Genomic DNA, 12,769 nt, shown 5'->3' with positions numbered 1-12,769 from the left:
TTAAACTGCTGAACTGAAATAGAATGACATGACCTGGGTATATTTTTAGGAAAACAAAGAACACTCGGGTGGCTAAACACCCACATGTGTAAGAAATTTTACAATAAAGTAAACTTTCTTAGCTGAAAACATATTGCTTCAATAACATCCAAAACATGCTACCTAATTACAGTGCACATACTGTATTTGGAAAGTAAATTGAAAACAGCCAATATGGAGGAAAAGGGGGAGAAATCTCAGGAGACTGAAACACAGACCGTGTCTCTGGCATTATAGTAGAAAAATAGTGCTTCTAGGTCCATCAGAATAGCCAAATAGGTATCACTTGTACTGGCACACACATGACAACTAAATAATTATTCGGAACACACTGTAAAACATTTTTGTACTTTAACATACAACTGGTGTTCTGGGCTCAGCAATGCTAAAATTTTAACCCTTTTATGACAGTCTGCTTATACTTAGAGCCCTGTCCGCATCTGATCCACAGATCTCAAGTGGATATCCACGGATTTGCATGGCTCTACTTATACTGTGGTTAAATTAAGGCAATTCAGTTTACTCATAAAAATGATTTGACTGAATCGGAGGACTTTTCCCCCCAAGATACTTAGCCATCTAATAAAGGTCTAGATAGGATGCATAGGTCAAATTAATTGCTGGTGTAACTGCACAGGGTTTTAGAGATTAATTTAACCCATTGTAACTATACTACATAATACTTTACCTTAAAGCAGAGCACATGCATCATTGATAAAGTCTGTATCCTTTTTAGTTATGCTGGTGTTATATTTGGGTTCTGTGCTTAAATAGCTTTCGACTCACTTTCTACTGTCCTTTAGTGGAAACAGCAGACAAAGAAAGAGACAAATAAATCAAAGTAGTCGCTTAAAACTCATTGGAATCGATGGGGCAAGAGCTTTTCTGCAGCACTTTTTGCAGGGCATTAAACTGCAACATGTGTGACTGTGCCACCACCTCCTTGAAGAAGCTTCAATAAATAAGTTAACTTTGTATTGTTCAGAAGAAAATGCTTTCAGCTGGAAACAGCTGCTTCTGTTTTCACTGCTTAGTGTTAAAATAGTTTTTTTTTTGAAGGGGAAATGGAGGGGCTCAACACAAACCAGCCTCAAATTGCCTTTTCATTATTTGTTCATGTAGGATTAGATTGTGCTCAGCTTCTCTGTGGGTGCCACCCCGCTGAGCAATCATGCAGTCCCTATGCTTCCCAGGACAAACAATACAGCAGTCCAGTACCTTTGCTTTGGCTGGTGTAGGAATTTATCAATGGTAATGGCTGTCATAGAATATAATTCTTTGGCCTTTTATTTTTTTCCCATCAGCTTCAATGATGGAGAATCAAGGCTAGTTTTCAAACAATGGCAATCTCTTAAGGGCAGGATTGTTCTCAGGCTGAGCACTTAGCGGAGTAGTCCCACTGAAGTCAATTGGACTACTTGTGCAAGTGAGTCCTCACCAAGATAAGGGGGCTGCCATCTTTAGCCCTAAACGTTCTATTGTTTACATCCCTGAAAGCGGTTACTGCATGTGACAATGTCAAAATCCACCTGTCTCCAGTGTTGCACTGCAATGTGATTTTGTTGGACAAACAGAGGGACGCACCGAAATATTAGCGACTTTTCCAGCATTTTAAAAAGGAGCCAATTTTAAGGTTTTTAATCTTGAAGAGTTCATGCTCAATTTATTCAAAATTTCCAGAATACATTGTCAATGAGACTCAGCTCTTAAAATCAGAAAGGATAAGGATTTAATCTTTTCCTTCTCTTTTGTTGGAGATGGGAGATAGAAAAGGAAATCCAAAACTGGCCATATAAAATGGAATCCTGCTTTCACCCTTAACTACAGAGAGGCTACTACACCTCTGGAATATACTGCACACACCAGCACAGGCAGGTCTAGAACCCTAGTCCTACATCTCCAGTAAAACCAGAACACTACCACTTGAGCTAAAGGAAGACCTCCATTAACTGTAGAGAATCCTTATATCCTATCCAAGCAGCAACCAATCCAGAGAGAGCAACATGTTCACTTACACACATTCACCTTTCATTTCATTAGGAGGCATGCCATATAATACAACTTCTCCTCACACTTTAAAAATGTGCCAGCAATTATTTTTATTCTGGCTTCCAGGTGCTTATCTGAAAAAGCTAAGCAAAATTTAAATTCACAATGTCATCTATCACAGATATTACACTTATAGACCACGATAATCCATTTTTTGATATTGGGATCTGAGTTGCTCAGAGTGTGTTACAAACCCACATATCGTATCTCAATGTAAGATTTTCCACTGGATTTAGCTGACAGATTTGCAAAACCCAAGGAAGTCAGCCCTTGCAGCAGGTTCATCACTGGAGAGGGCACAAGGAATATTTCACCCTTTATGCAGCAGAGAGGGGCTGGGCACCACTGCAGTCCCAGAATTCCTTTAAGCAGATGGACTGCTTCTGGCTACCTGTGCTATTGGAGTGGGGAAGGGCAGGGGGCAGACAGGATTCTGAGGAAAGTACATAAGTTCTGAAGGTTGATGAGGTGACTTTGCCTCCTGAGAACTCCATGAGGCACTGCGCCTTAGGCGTCTTCGAGCTAACACTGCAGCAATTCACTTTGTCACTGTCCCCAGCATGGGGCTGTGACCTCATGGCACATTTGAGCCCTAAGACCAAATGTCTGATCTAATTTACATCTGTGCAGCTCCACTACAATGACTGGGATTGTATGAAAGTAGAAGAATCTGATCCTTTGTGCCTTATTGCCAGAAAAGGGCTATGCATCATGAAATAAGTTATCAAAGTTAAGTAACAGTTCAGAGATATCACGTACTGTGGGGGAGAAGTAAAGAGAGAACCTGGGCTGATGAACTATAGAAGCCAGACAGATGTTTCAGATTTCCAGTAATGAATGGCTTCACTTGGTTAATAATTAACATTCTGATGATCAGTATTAAATACCACTCAAAGCGACAGACAGGAATCATGAATCTGCCTTATAGTGCAGTGTGCCAACAGCTTTTATTTTTACATATGACACTTTTTTCTCTTAATTATGAAGCTTTGACTATTTCACTAAAGCCAAAATCCAGCTCTCACCTCTGCTCCCCAAGAAGTAGGGCCAATGCTACTCTGCTGAGCAAGGGGGAGGCGGTCAGAGCTTGATGGGAATACACATAAGTAACATGCACACTCGGCCTGGCTCAGCTATATGTGGGCTTCCTGCATGGCAGCAGCTGCTGTACAAACCCTCCAGTTCTCCATTCAGGGTGTGGGTATGCAATGGAGCCTACTCCAGCTAAAGGAGAAGGCTCCACCCAGCACCTCAGATGATACTCCACAGCCTGGGGAAATGAATTACTCTTATCCTTAGCTCCCCCAATGGATTTGCTCAGCTCCCATCCCAGCAACTCGGAGGATCTTAGCCAAAGAAAACTGTCATGAGCTCTGTCTCCGACAATTATATGAGACCATTAACATATATAAAAAGGTTAAATGTTTTTTTAAATAAAGACAGAAGAAAAAGAAACACTTGGCAAGTGGAAAGGAATTGAGGAAGTATACAAATTTCATACATTGTGAGTACAAACTTCAGCTGCTGACAGCTACAGATGACCCCATATCAGAGAGGAAGGTGTCTCAGTAATATAGCCAGCCTTATATCATCCATTAGTGATTAAAAACATATAGGATGAAAAACTGGCAGACGACACAGTACTCACAAGCTGGAATTCTGAATGGGGAGTTGATTTGTGCCTTATGATGAGACAGCCAAATCAACCAAGACATGTGGGTACTATTTCATGTTAAGCATTGATTTTGCGTATGTATATTGTTATGGTACTACAATACATACTCAGTCCCCACATTCTCTTTAGAAGGCAGATCTCATATGTAGCCAATTGAATTTCACATTTTGGTTGATTCACAAGAAATACCTCATCTTGAGCAGTATACTTTGTATTCAATGAAAGAAACACAAATTAAAATTACCAGAAGGAAAACAAAAAGTCTGAGTCTTCTAGACATTGTAATAAATTAAGGAAAATATTCTGCTGAGTATTTTTGTTGTTTTTGAGGTAAAGGGATACAAATCTCTAAGCACTGATGGTGAAAACCTGACTATACTGAAGTCAGCAAAACTCCCCTTGACATCCATGGGTGCGGGATTTCATCCTAAATGACCAGATACCTCACAGTAATCTTAAAGAGTGAGCCAGAGAGATCTATTTCAGATTTCTAAGTCATTGTAGATCTGTATATATTACTAGGTCCTAAGAATTATGCAGCATAGCTTTTAACGATGCAGCACTCCCAGATTGTTTAGCAGAATCAGTTTAGCATGCATCAGACTTTACATGAGCTGATATCAATCTAATGTATACCTTCTACTTACCTGAATGAACAGTTCAGCTAGTTGGTATAAATATTAGAATCCTGGCCCATGCCTGTACGTTAAGGAATACATCATGTTGCAAAACACATTGGATCACACTGGATTTCCCACTGTTTTAGCCTTTGGTCCTTACTGTTGTTGTATTAGGAGCAAACTGCAACTTTATTCAGTATTTTATAAGTTAGTCACTTGTTTAAAATGTATCAGGGACAAAGCAGACATTGATCACACTGGTCTGCCATGCTTTGGTTAAAGAAACCAGGAGATGCAATGAAAATATTGGCTTTTTGACTTTGAGTGTTAAGAAGTATATGTTATGTTGGATAGCGAAGATTCACTATAGACATTGTACTGGGTTATTTTATGGATCTATAAATAAAAACTGGTTTAAAGTTCCTCTATTAATTTGAATTGCTGTAAAACCCTGTTAATTCTCCTATGGGTCTCCTACAATTTGGATGGATCGGAGCAATTCTGTTTTTGCCCAAAACATAAATATCTAGTTCTGAAAAAGACAGCATTAGAACTTATTTCCAAGGATGCCAGACCAATAAAGAGGTATTTAACAGCAACACTGAATGTTAATTGGCCACATTTTACTCCAGTCTGGGTGTGCGTCTCCCACTGACTTCAAAAGGAGCCCCACAGATCCAACAGAACATTTTAGCCTACAGTGATTTCTACCACAGCTGTCTGAACAATGAACATGCTAATTAAATTAATTCAAGAGAGTCCTTGAGGAAAGAACAAAGCAAATCCAGGTGAAAAGGAATGATGTAAACTGAAATGTACGAAACACCACACTAGCTCTACCACTGGAAAACTTCACGTAAGCAGCTTTGTGATATCTAAACTCTTCCATGCAGAATCATAATCATCAAACTGAACAATGGAATATATAAAAAGTACCATAAAAAGAATTAACTGTTAGATAAGTTGTTTTATTTTGCAAATGCAGAACGGTAAGTGGGATCCTATTGGAGTCAGTAGTAACTTCACTGTCCATTTCAGTTGCAAAGATAAGAAATTTATGTTAACAATTTTTATAGACTCTGTAGTATCCCTGCAGCATTTGCATGGTGTGCCAAGAATTCACTGTTTTGTAGGTTGCAGCACTTCAGAAAACCTGAGAGCAGCTGATGTTCTTTTTATTTCATATGGATCTATTTACACCTGTAAATGTCTATTTAGTAGAGCTGCTGTAGTTAAAAGTACCCAGTTTGCTATAGACAAAACACTTGAGGAACAGTCCAGTAGGCTGTTAAAATAGGTCATCTAATTGTGCACTTGCAATTTTGTACACACACACACACGGCACTCAGGGGCGGCTCTATGTTTTTGCCGCCTCAAGCACGGCATTCAGGCGGCCTTCGGCGGTTACGCGGATTCGGCGGCGTTTCTGCGGGTGATTTGCCGGTTCCGCGGTTTCGGTGTACCTGCCACCGAATTGCCACCGAAACCGCGGGACCGGTGGACCTCCCGCAGGCACGCCGCCGAAGGCCCCGACTGCCGCCCTCAGGTGACTAGCAGGCTGCCCCCCGCGTCTTGCCGCCCCAGGCACGCGCTTGCTGCGCTGGTGCCTGGAGCTGCCCCTGGCGGCTCTATAATTGGATAACTAACTAAGGTCCCTCTATATTCAAGGTCCATTGTGAATCCAACTCTTCAAGCCTTACTCACACAAGTAGATCCACTGAAGTCAAAGGCACTTGTAGTCTGAACATATGAGATAGAATTACTCTTGTGATTAAAGCCCATAGTTGTCCATAAATTAGTCACATTTTCTTTTTTAAAGTCATATTTCATTGCTGCAACATCAGCAGAAGCTTGTAATGTGTCTCTGAAGCCTTTCCCCTTCATTTTATACTGAAAAAAAATGCTGCTGGCTATGGAGCTTTATAATAAATCTCCTTGACTTCTTTTTGTTTTTCCTCATTTAATTTTTTAAAAAAGCTTAATTCTGTGTTTTTGAACACAAAATCCAATGGCAATAATAAAAAGAAAAAAGACTACGCTGCCAGAAAACTGGACTTGTATTCCTCCTTTAATGTGCAAGAGAAGAAAGCTGTCTGTGGCCAAACATTGTTCTTCTTCTGTGTCCTTCCTACTGCACGTGAAACAATAACATGGCTTTAGCCTCTTTTATGTGGGTGTGTGCATGTGCACTATTGGACCTTTATGTTCCACACAGTGGTGTAAGACTCAAAGACAGATTTACTCCTTACTGTAAATCATGGATAAGATTGGATTTTACTTAAAGTATTGAATAAATGCATTTTAGAAAAAAACTGAAGAACAGGTTATCTAAATATATCATGTGTAAGAATTCTCAAGGAAACTTTTCAGATAAAATAAATGAAAGGATTTCACCATCTACCAGTTTTTTGTGGGGCAAACAATTCTTTTTTGTTCTTCATTTTACTTACACCCACCCACACCCACCCACACACACCCCTAAAATTATTTAGATTTTGTAAGCTTTTGTTTGGGGCAAGGATTGTCTTTCTGGTAAGTGTGTGTATAGTACTCAGCACAATGGGGCCTCTAGGCATCATCATAATTATATCAATTATAAACCATAAAAAAGTGTGGGAAGTATTCCCCAATTCTGGCTTGCATGGTACAAACAGCATAATTTGGTGAGCCACACACACTCACCAACACTTCCAGCTTGTTCCCAGGTCTAAGGCACAAACCCTGGTTGTGAAATAGCTGTGAAGCAAAAGGCAAAGGCATGCAATGCTTCCTCCTGTTTCTTCCGTTCAGGGGGCACTATGGGCAGCCTGGGTAAGACTCTATTTAACTGCTCTCCTTTCCCCCACACACCCACTCCCAACAAGAGAAAAGGAAAGATGAAGCAACCTAGATGTTTGGCTGGGAGGAGAGGCTGATGGGTGTGATTTTGTCTAGGCAAGAGAGTGTGAGAGAGAAACTTGAGAGGAGGCAGAGAAAGCTAGTGATGGTTAAGAGAGGGTAGGTGGTGGACTGTGCTAAGACACTTGGAAACAGAGCACACTAGGAAATGCAGGGAGCTAGATCCGGTTCCACTTGGTGTGAGCTGGTAAGAAATGCAACAAGGACCTAATTGTTGAAGCCTCCTGAGCCTGTTAGCTTTGTGGCAATGAAGAACTAATCACTAAGCTGGGGAAATTACAGAGAAAAGGGGGGAAAAAACCAAGATGAAAAGGATGGAAGGACTGATGGGGATAGAGAAGACCAGAGAGGGAAGAAAGGAGTGATGGACATGGATGAGTGAAGGATTGAAAGAATGTGCAAGACAGCAAAACACAAGAAAAGTGAGGGGGAAAGGGAAGGTGCTGGATGGAGGCGAGAGAAAGAAAGAAAGAAATTGCTACAGAAAAGGGCGAGAATGGGAGAGCATGCCTATGGGCCAGAGTCTGCAACCTTCACTCACCATAAAGAGGTCAGCACTTTTCAAATAGGCCCACTGATTTCAATGGGATTAGTTAAAAAAGTACAGCTCTACTTATAGTGAGTAAGGTTAGGATAATCTAGTCTCAGGGTATTAGAACATAACTTGTTTGAATGAAAAAAACAGAAATACAGACTGGGCAACTTACTGTAAACTATGTGAGGAATAAAGACAGTGTGTGAAATCCTGGCCTTACTGAAGTAATGGCAACACTCCTGTTGATGTCAGTCAAAAACTTCAGGGATGAGGATTTCACCCAGTTTGCCTAAATGTAACTAAAATTGTCCCAGATGGGATTGTGTAACATCAGTTAGGACACTCTAAAGGAAGGTAGAATTGTAAGCCTAAGGGATGTTGTTTTGACTTCTTTCCTTCCATCTGACCCTAAAAGCTGTTCCACAGAGTCTGGATGTTTTCCCCAGCCTATTATTCAATAAGCCCTAGCCACTCACCAACATCCATTAGCTATCTCTGTTCCTTACCTTCAGTAGATAGAAGACGGCTTCCTCTTGCTCTGGTAAAGATCCAGAAGTCACCCATTACTCATGTCTTGAATATTTGCAATACTATCAGTTGCAAAGGATGCCAAGTCAGCAGCTTTTCCTTGGCCAGCAAAAATGGAAGCAGCAACAGCAGAAGCCAGAGCAGACTCTGGGGAGGCAGCTCCTTGCATAATGCTAGCCAATGCATTCTTGGTTACTATACCTACAGAGAACAGCTATTTATAAGTTTACAAATAACAAATTACAAGGACTTGTGCTATTACCTTTTATAGTCAAAAGGAGGTGTTTCCCTCTGATCATATTTGAAATCTGCAGTCAGTCAAACTCTAGCCAAAATTGAACTATATACCTGCATATATTTTAGCTTGCTTAGCAACGAATAACATGAAGGCAAATGCTCTTATGCAGTTAGGTAGAAAATGTGTATTAAGAAAGATATGTCTGTGTAAGCAAAACACTGATAAAAATTAAATCTAAAATGTGATCTCCATGTAAGAAGCTGTAACATGTTTAAAACACTCACTTCCTTTATGAAAAATTTATGAAAAATTTTAATTCCTACTGAATTAAAAAAGAAAGGAAGCCAATAGAAACTGAAGATCATGCTGTTGAAATTAGCTATGACAAATAATCTATTAAATTCTGTAGGTCAATTTAAACATTCTAAGAAAGATCTAATTTGCTATTAAATTCTACAAGACTTCTCAATATGGGATTTTCCTTTTGTTTAACTTGTAAACTGGGTTTTTAAATATTACTATAGCCATTCATAGTCAATGAATTCAGGTTAAGATTTGCAATTAGGCTCCTAAATAAGTGGGCTGATTTTCAGAAGTGCTGAGTACCAACCACACCCATTAGCTGCACTGAAATGGCATGATAGGTATTTGATGCATAATTAACTATATCAATACATTTAGAATTTATTGCTGGGGGTGGGTGAATGAACGTCAGCTGTGTAACGTAAACCCTAGACTGCGTTAACTCCAAGGAGGCACACTTTCAACATTTACGTTATCTTGCTTATTCATGAAGTTGCAGTATTATTCTAACTTTCATTGTCCATATTATTAACTACATGCTGAAGCACGTTGCTGAAAACAATGATTTGGAGCATTTCCTTTTAGAGAGCAGACAGTCCAATCAATTGGAAGATAGTACTGGATTCCAATGGTTGAACAGTGCTCAAATGTGATTCTCTGCATTAAGTCTATGGAACTTCTTAGCTAATTTGAAGAATTCTTTGTAGAGCCAATGGAGTCTGTTCTGTCATGTGGCACAGGTCCCCCACACTGTGCAGTGACAGCACAGTTTAAACGTCTGATCATGCTAACCATGTTAATGTAGTTAATAAAACATAAACAAGCAAAATAACATTTGTGATAGAAAATACTTATCTTGTAATACAGATTGCACAAAATAGGGAGCATAAAAAAGTTATTTTTACATGCTGGGGATGACTGCATAAGTCATAAGTAGCAGAGCAAAGCAGAGCCACGAGTCATTTATGCATGGTCATCTCTAATATACAAAAATAACTTGTTTATTCTTCCCCCATGTGTTATATTTATACCCCAAACAGCCCTGTTTTACTTAGGTTATTTGCTGTTGCTGATTTTAGTGTAAACATACATTCGGAATGGCAGGCACATTTGCTTTTCCAAAGCAATTAACTGTAAATTTGATTAGGGAGTCTCTTCCATCTACGTGTTTGAAACTTCCCTTGGTATCAATAGGCATTTGTGTGCATGGAGACGCTAAGTGAGTAAGGTACCTAAGCACATGCCTAATTTTAAGTGTGGGTGCAGACTTACTGAAGTCAATGGAATTCACAGGCTTAAAGATAGGCATGTGCTTAGATATTTTGTCAAATCTTGGCTCGACTAAGCTCTGGAGAGTAATCCCTCTGGTGAAGGGACAGCATCAGCAAGCTCCACCACTAGTCTCCATGCCCAGTTCAGTCTTCGGCGTCTTTGCTGAGATTGCCAACGAAGGTGCCAATTGAGGCCAATTAAGGCTGTAGATGATTTTGTTATCAGACAGAACTGGACTGGGCTACCAGTTCATTGCACATGGAACCCAGCTATCAAACAGTATCAACTTTCAGTCACTACCAATCTAGGCCAGATTTGTGCTAGTGATCTTAGAGCTAAATCAAAATATGCCCAAGTCTTTCTTACAGGCAGAGACAGCAGGTTTTTTCTTTTGTACATAAAAACATTATTAGTTCCTGGTTGTACTTTGCTTTGACCACCTGCTATGTACTTTTCACCAGGCATTTGTACTTTTACCCTTTGTTGCTAATCAGGGCTTCTCAATTTTTTTCATAGAATGGACCACATCTTAAAGAGATTGTCTTGTTGACTATCTCCCCTCCCATAACATCCCTGTGGCAACCATATCAATGGATTACATGGAATACAAAATGTTTAAAACATGTTGAACATGCATCTGTCATTAATGCAATGCTCAGCATTTCATCCTGTTCTCTCTCACCTCTTCTGGTCTCCCACCTGTTCTCTTGCACATGTTTCACTACCAACTGGTCCTCTTCTCCTTACTTCCCTCTCCACATACGTTCCTTCCACTTGGAATCCCTTTTTTCCTTGACACGCTCTTCAGCTATCTGGTACTTTTCTCCATTTACTCATCCTGCCTGGCTACCTCATTCCTTCCATACCTGGACAGTCTTATCCCACTCCTGGCTGGCAGCTGTATTCCCACTGGTCCCAGGGCATCTCCTGTTTCCTATTCTCTTCTTATGTAGCAATTGCCTCTATCAGAGATGCTCCTTGTTTACAGCCCTCCACAATTCTTTGTTGCAGTGAATAGCCTGGTCATCAACAGGAGCAGCTGGAAACCGAGGGCAGCCAGCACCATGTGACCAGCCAGCTCTCCAGGGACTATCAGCAAATCTGCTAAATCTAGGGATAAACAGTGCTCACAAGAACAGAAGCAGAAGGAGGGCAAAGGTGGCTTTACAACACATTTTTGGCACCAGGATTCTTGAACTGATCTGCACTAAGCCGGGGCTGCTCTAACTATATTGACTGCCCATGGCTGCATAGAGATGCTCCAACCACAGGTCCTTTCAACTGATCACAACCCTTCCATTGGGAGGGGAGTGGTATATAGGAGCCTCTATGGTGGGTCTACACAATCCCGAGGATTCCACAAAAGAGGGGTTATTTAAGCTCGTTTTTGAGCTGTTGGCTTTGGGATGCTGGAGTGGTGCTGATAATCTGGCTCCTTTCCACTATATGCATACATTTGTGCTATGTTTATATTTTCTGTGCACATACTGTTCTCAAAAATGTATTTTAGATGAGTGTACAAATATTTTGGAAGATATTTTATGACAGTAGTCTTCTTTTCGTGTCTAAACAAAATGTTCCCAAGTAAATTAAAATCGATTCGATTTTGAGTTTTATTACAAAATGGGGTTTGAACCGTGGGCCTATTTCTGGTTCTACAGCAAAACCACACCTCAAAAATCATTATATTGCATCTGATTTTGATGCAAACCAGCTGGAAATTCAGATGTTTCTTTGAGTTTTGGGGCTTGTTGAAACCCCAAACTTAAAGCAAAATTTATGGGATACACAACCACATGAAGACATGCTGAGTTTCACAAAAGTTCATTAATGCCACACAGAGATACACATAGTTCAAATTATGTGTTTCAGTTCTAGCTACAGATGTTTCTCTGTTTTTTTTTCTGACTACTACAGTTCATCAACAGTATCTTGATTATTGCTTTATTTTTTTAGCTTGTCCTTGACGGTCTTTCTCCCTTTTAACAATGTGGAATTTTGTCATTGATTTCAACTACTGCTGGATTACACCAAGAAAGAATTTTCCAGTGTGGAGAAAGCTTGAGTGAGTTCTCGGAGCTTTTAGGCTTGAGATCTTTTGTGCGCAGAGGAGACTTTCATTCTTGTTTTTAGCAAATAAGTGCTTATGGTGATTAAGTTCCTAGTTTAAATCTCTTGTGATCAGCTCTATGTTTCAGAAAGCTAACTCTAATTTTTATTATAGTTGTGACGAGGATTTTACTAAATACCAGGGTTTTATGATAATTTAAGAGGCTAAAAGGTGTTAATTTCCACACAAAGTCAGTACTGCAGCGAGGAGAAGAAAAAAAAAGAAGTCCAGCAACACACAGACTTCCGTAAAGTCCTGAAGATGGTTAACGCTGAAAATAGCAAGTTCAGAATGCACAGTAGAAACTCCATAGTTGCATTCTGGGGACCAGGTCCAGCAAACTATTCCACACAAGTAACTTTACACATCTGAGTAATCCCACTGGAGACAGAGTATATAAAACATAGTGACGATGAAAGATCTGTTATATTAAAATGCAAAGTGTATATCTTCAGGAGACTGAAAGTTGAGTTTTCCGAAAATACGCTTTGACAGTCTTTTC

The 12,769-nt window shown here is 40.0% G+C and overlaps 1 protein-coding gene across 6 annotated transcripts in view; it reads right to left on the bottom strand.

Annotated features, from left to right (window-relative positions):
• MBNL1 (muscleblind like splicing regulator 1) overlaps positions 1–12,769 on the bottom strand; it is a 194,375-nt gene that overhangs the window by 98,182 nt on the left and 83,424 nt on the right. Inside the window, exon 2 of one of the 6 annotated variants that reach the window (XM_065410401.1) lies at positions 8,323–8,354. The exons of the other annotated variants lie outside the window; for them this stretch is intronic. The gene's annotated coding sequence lies outside the window, so the exon portion shown is untranslated. The remainder of the gene's footprint in view (positions 1–8,322; positions 8,355–12,769) is intronic. 6 annotated transcript variants of the gene reach the window in all.

Source organism: Emys orbicularis, chromosome 9, assembly GCF_028017835.1.
Source record: "Emys orbicularis isolate rEmyOrb1 chromosome 9, rEmyOrb1.hap1, whole genome shotgun sequence".
Taxonomy (NCBI): domain Eukaryota; kingdom Metazoa; phylum Chordata; order Testudines; family Emydidae; genus Emys; species Emys orbicularis.
This window is presented reverse-complemented; position numbering and strand designations above follow the sequence as displayed.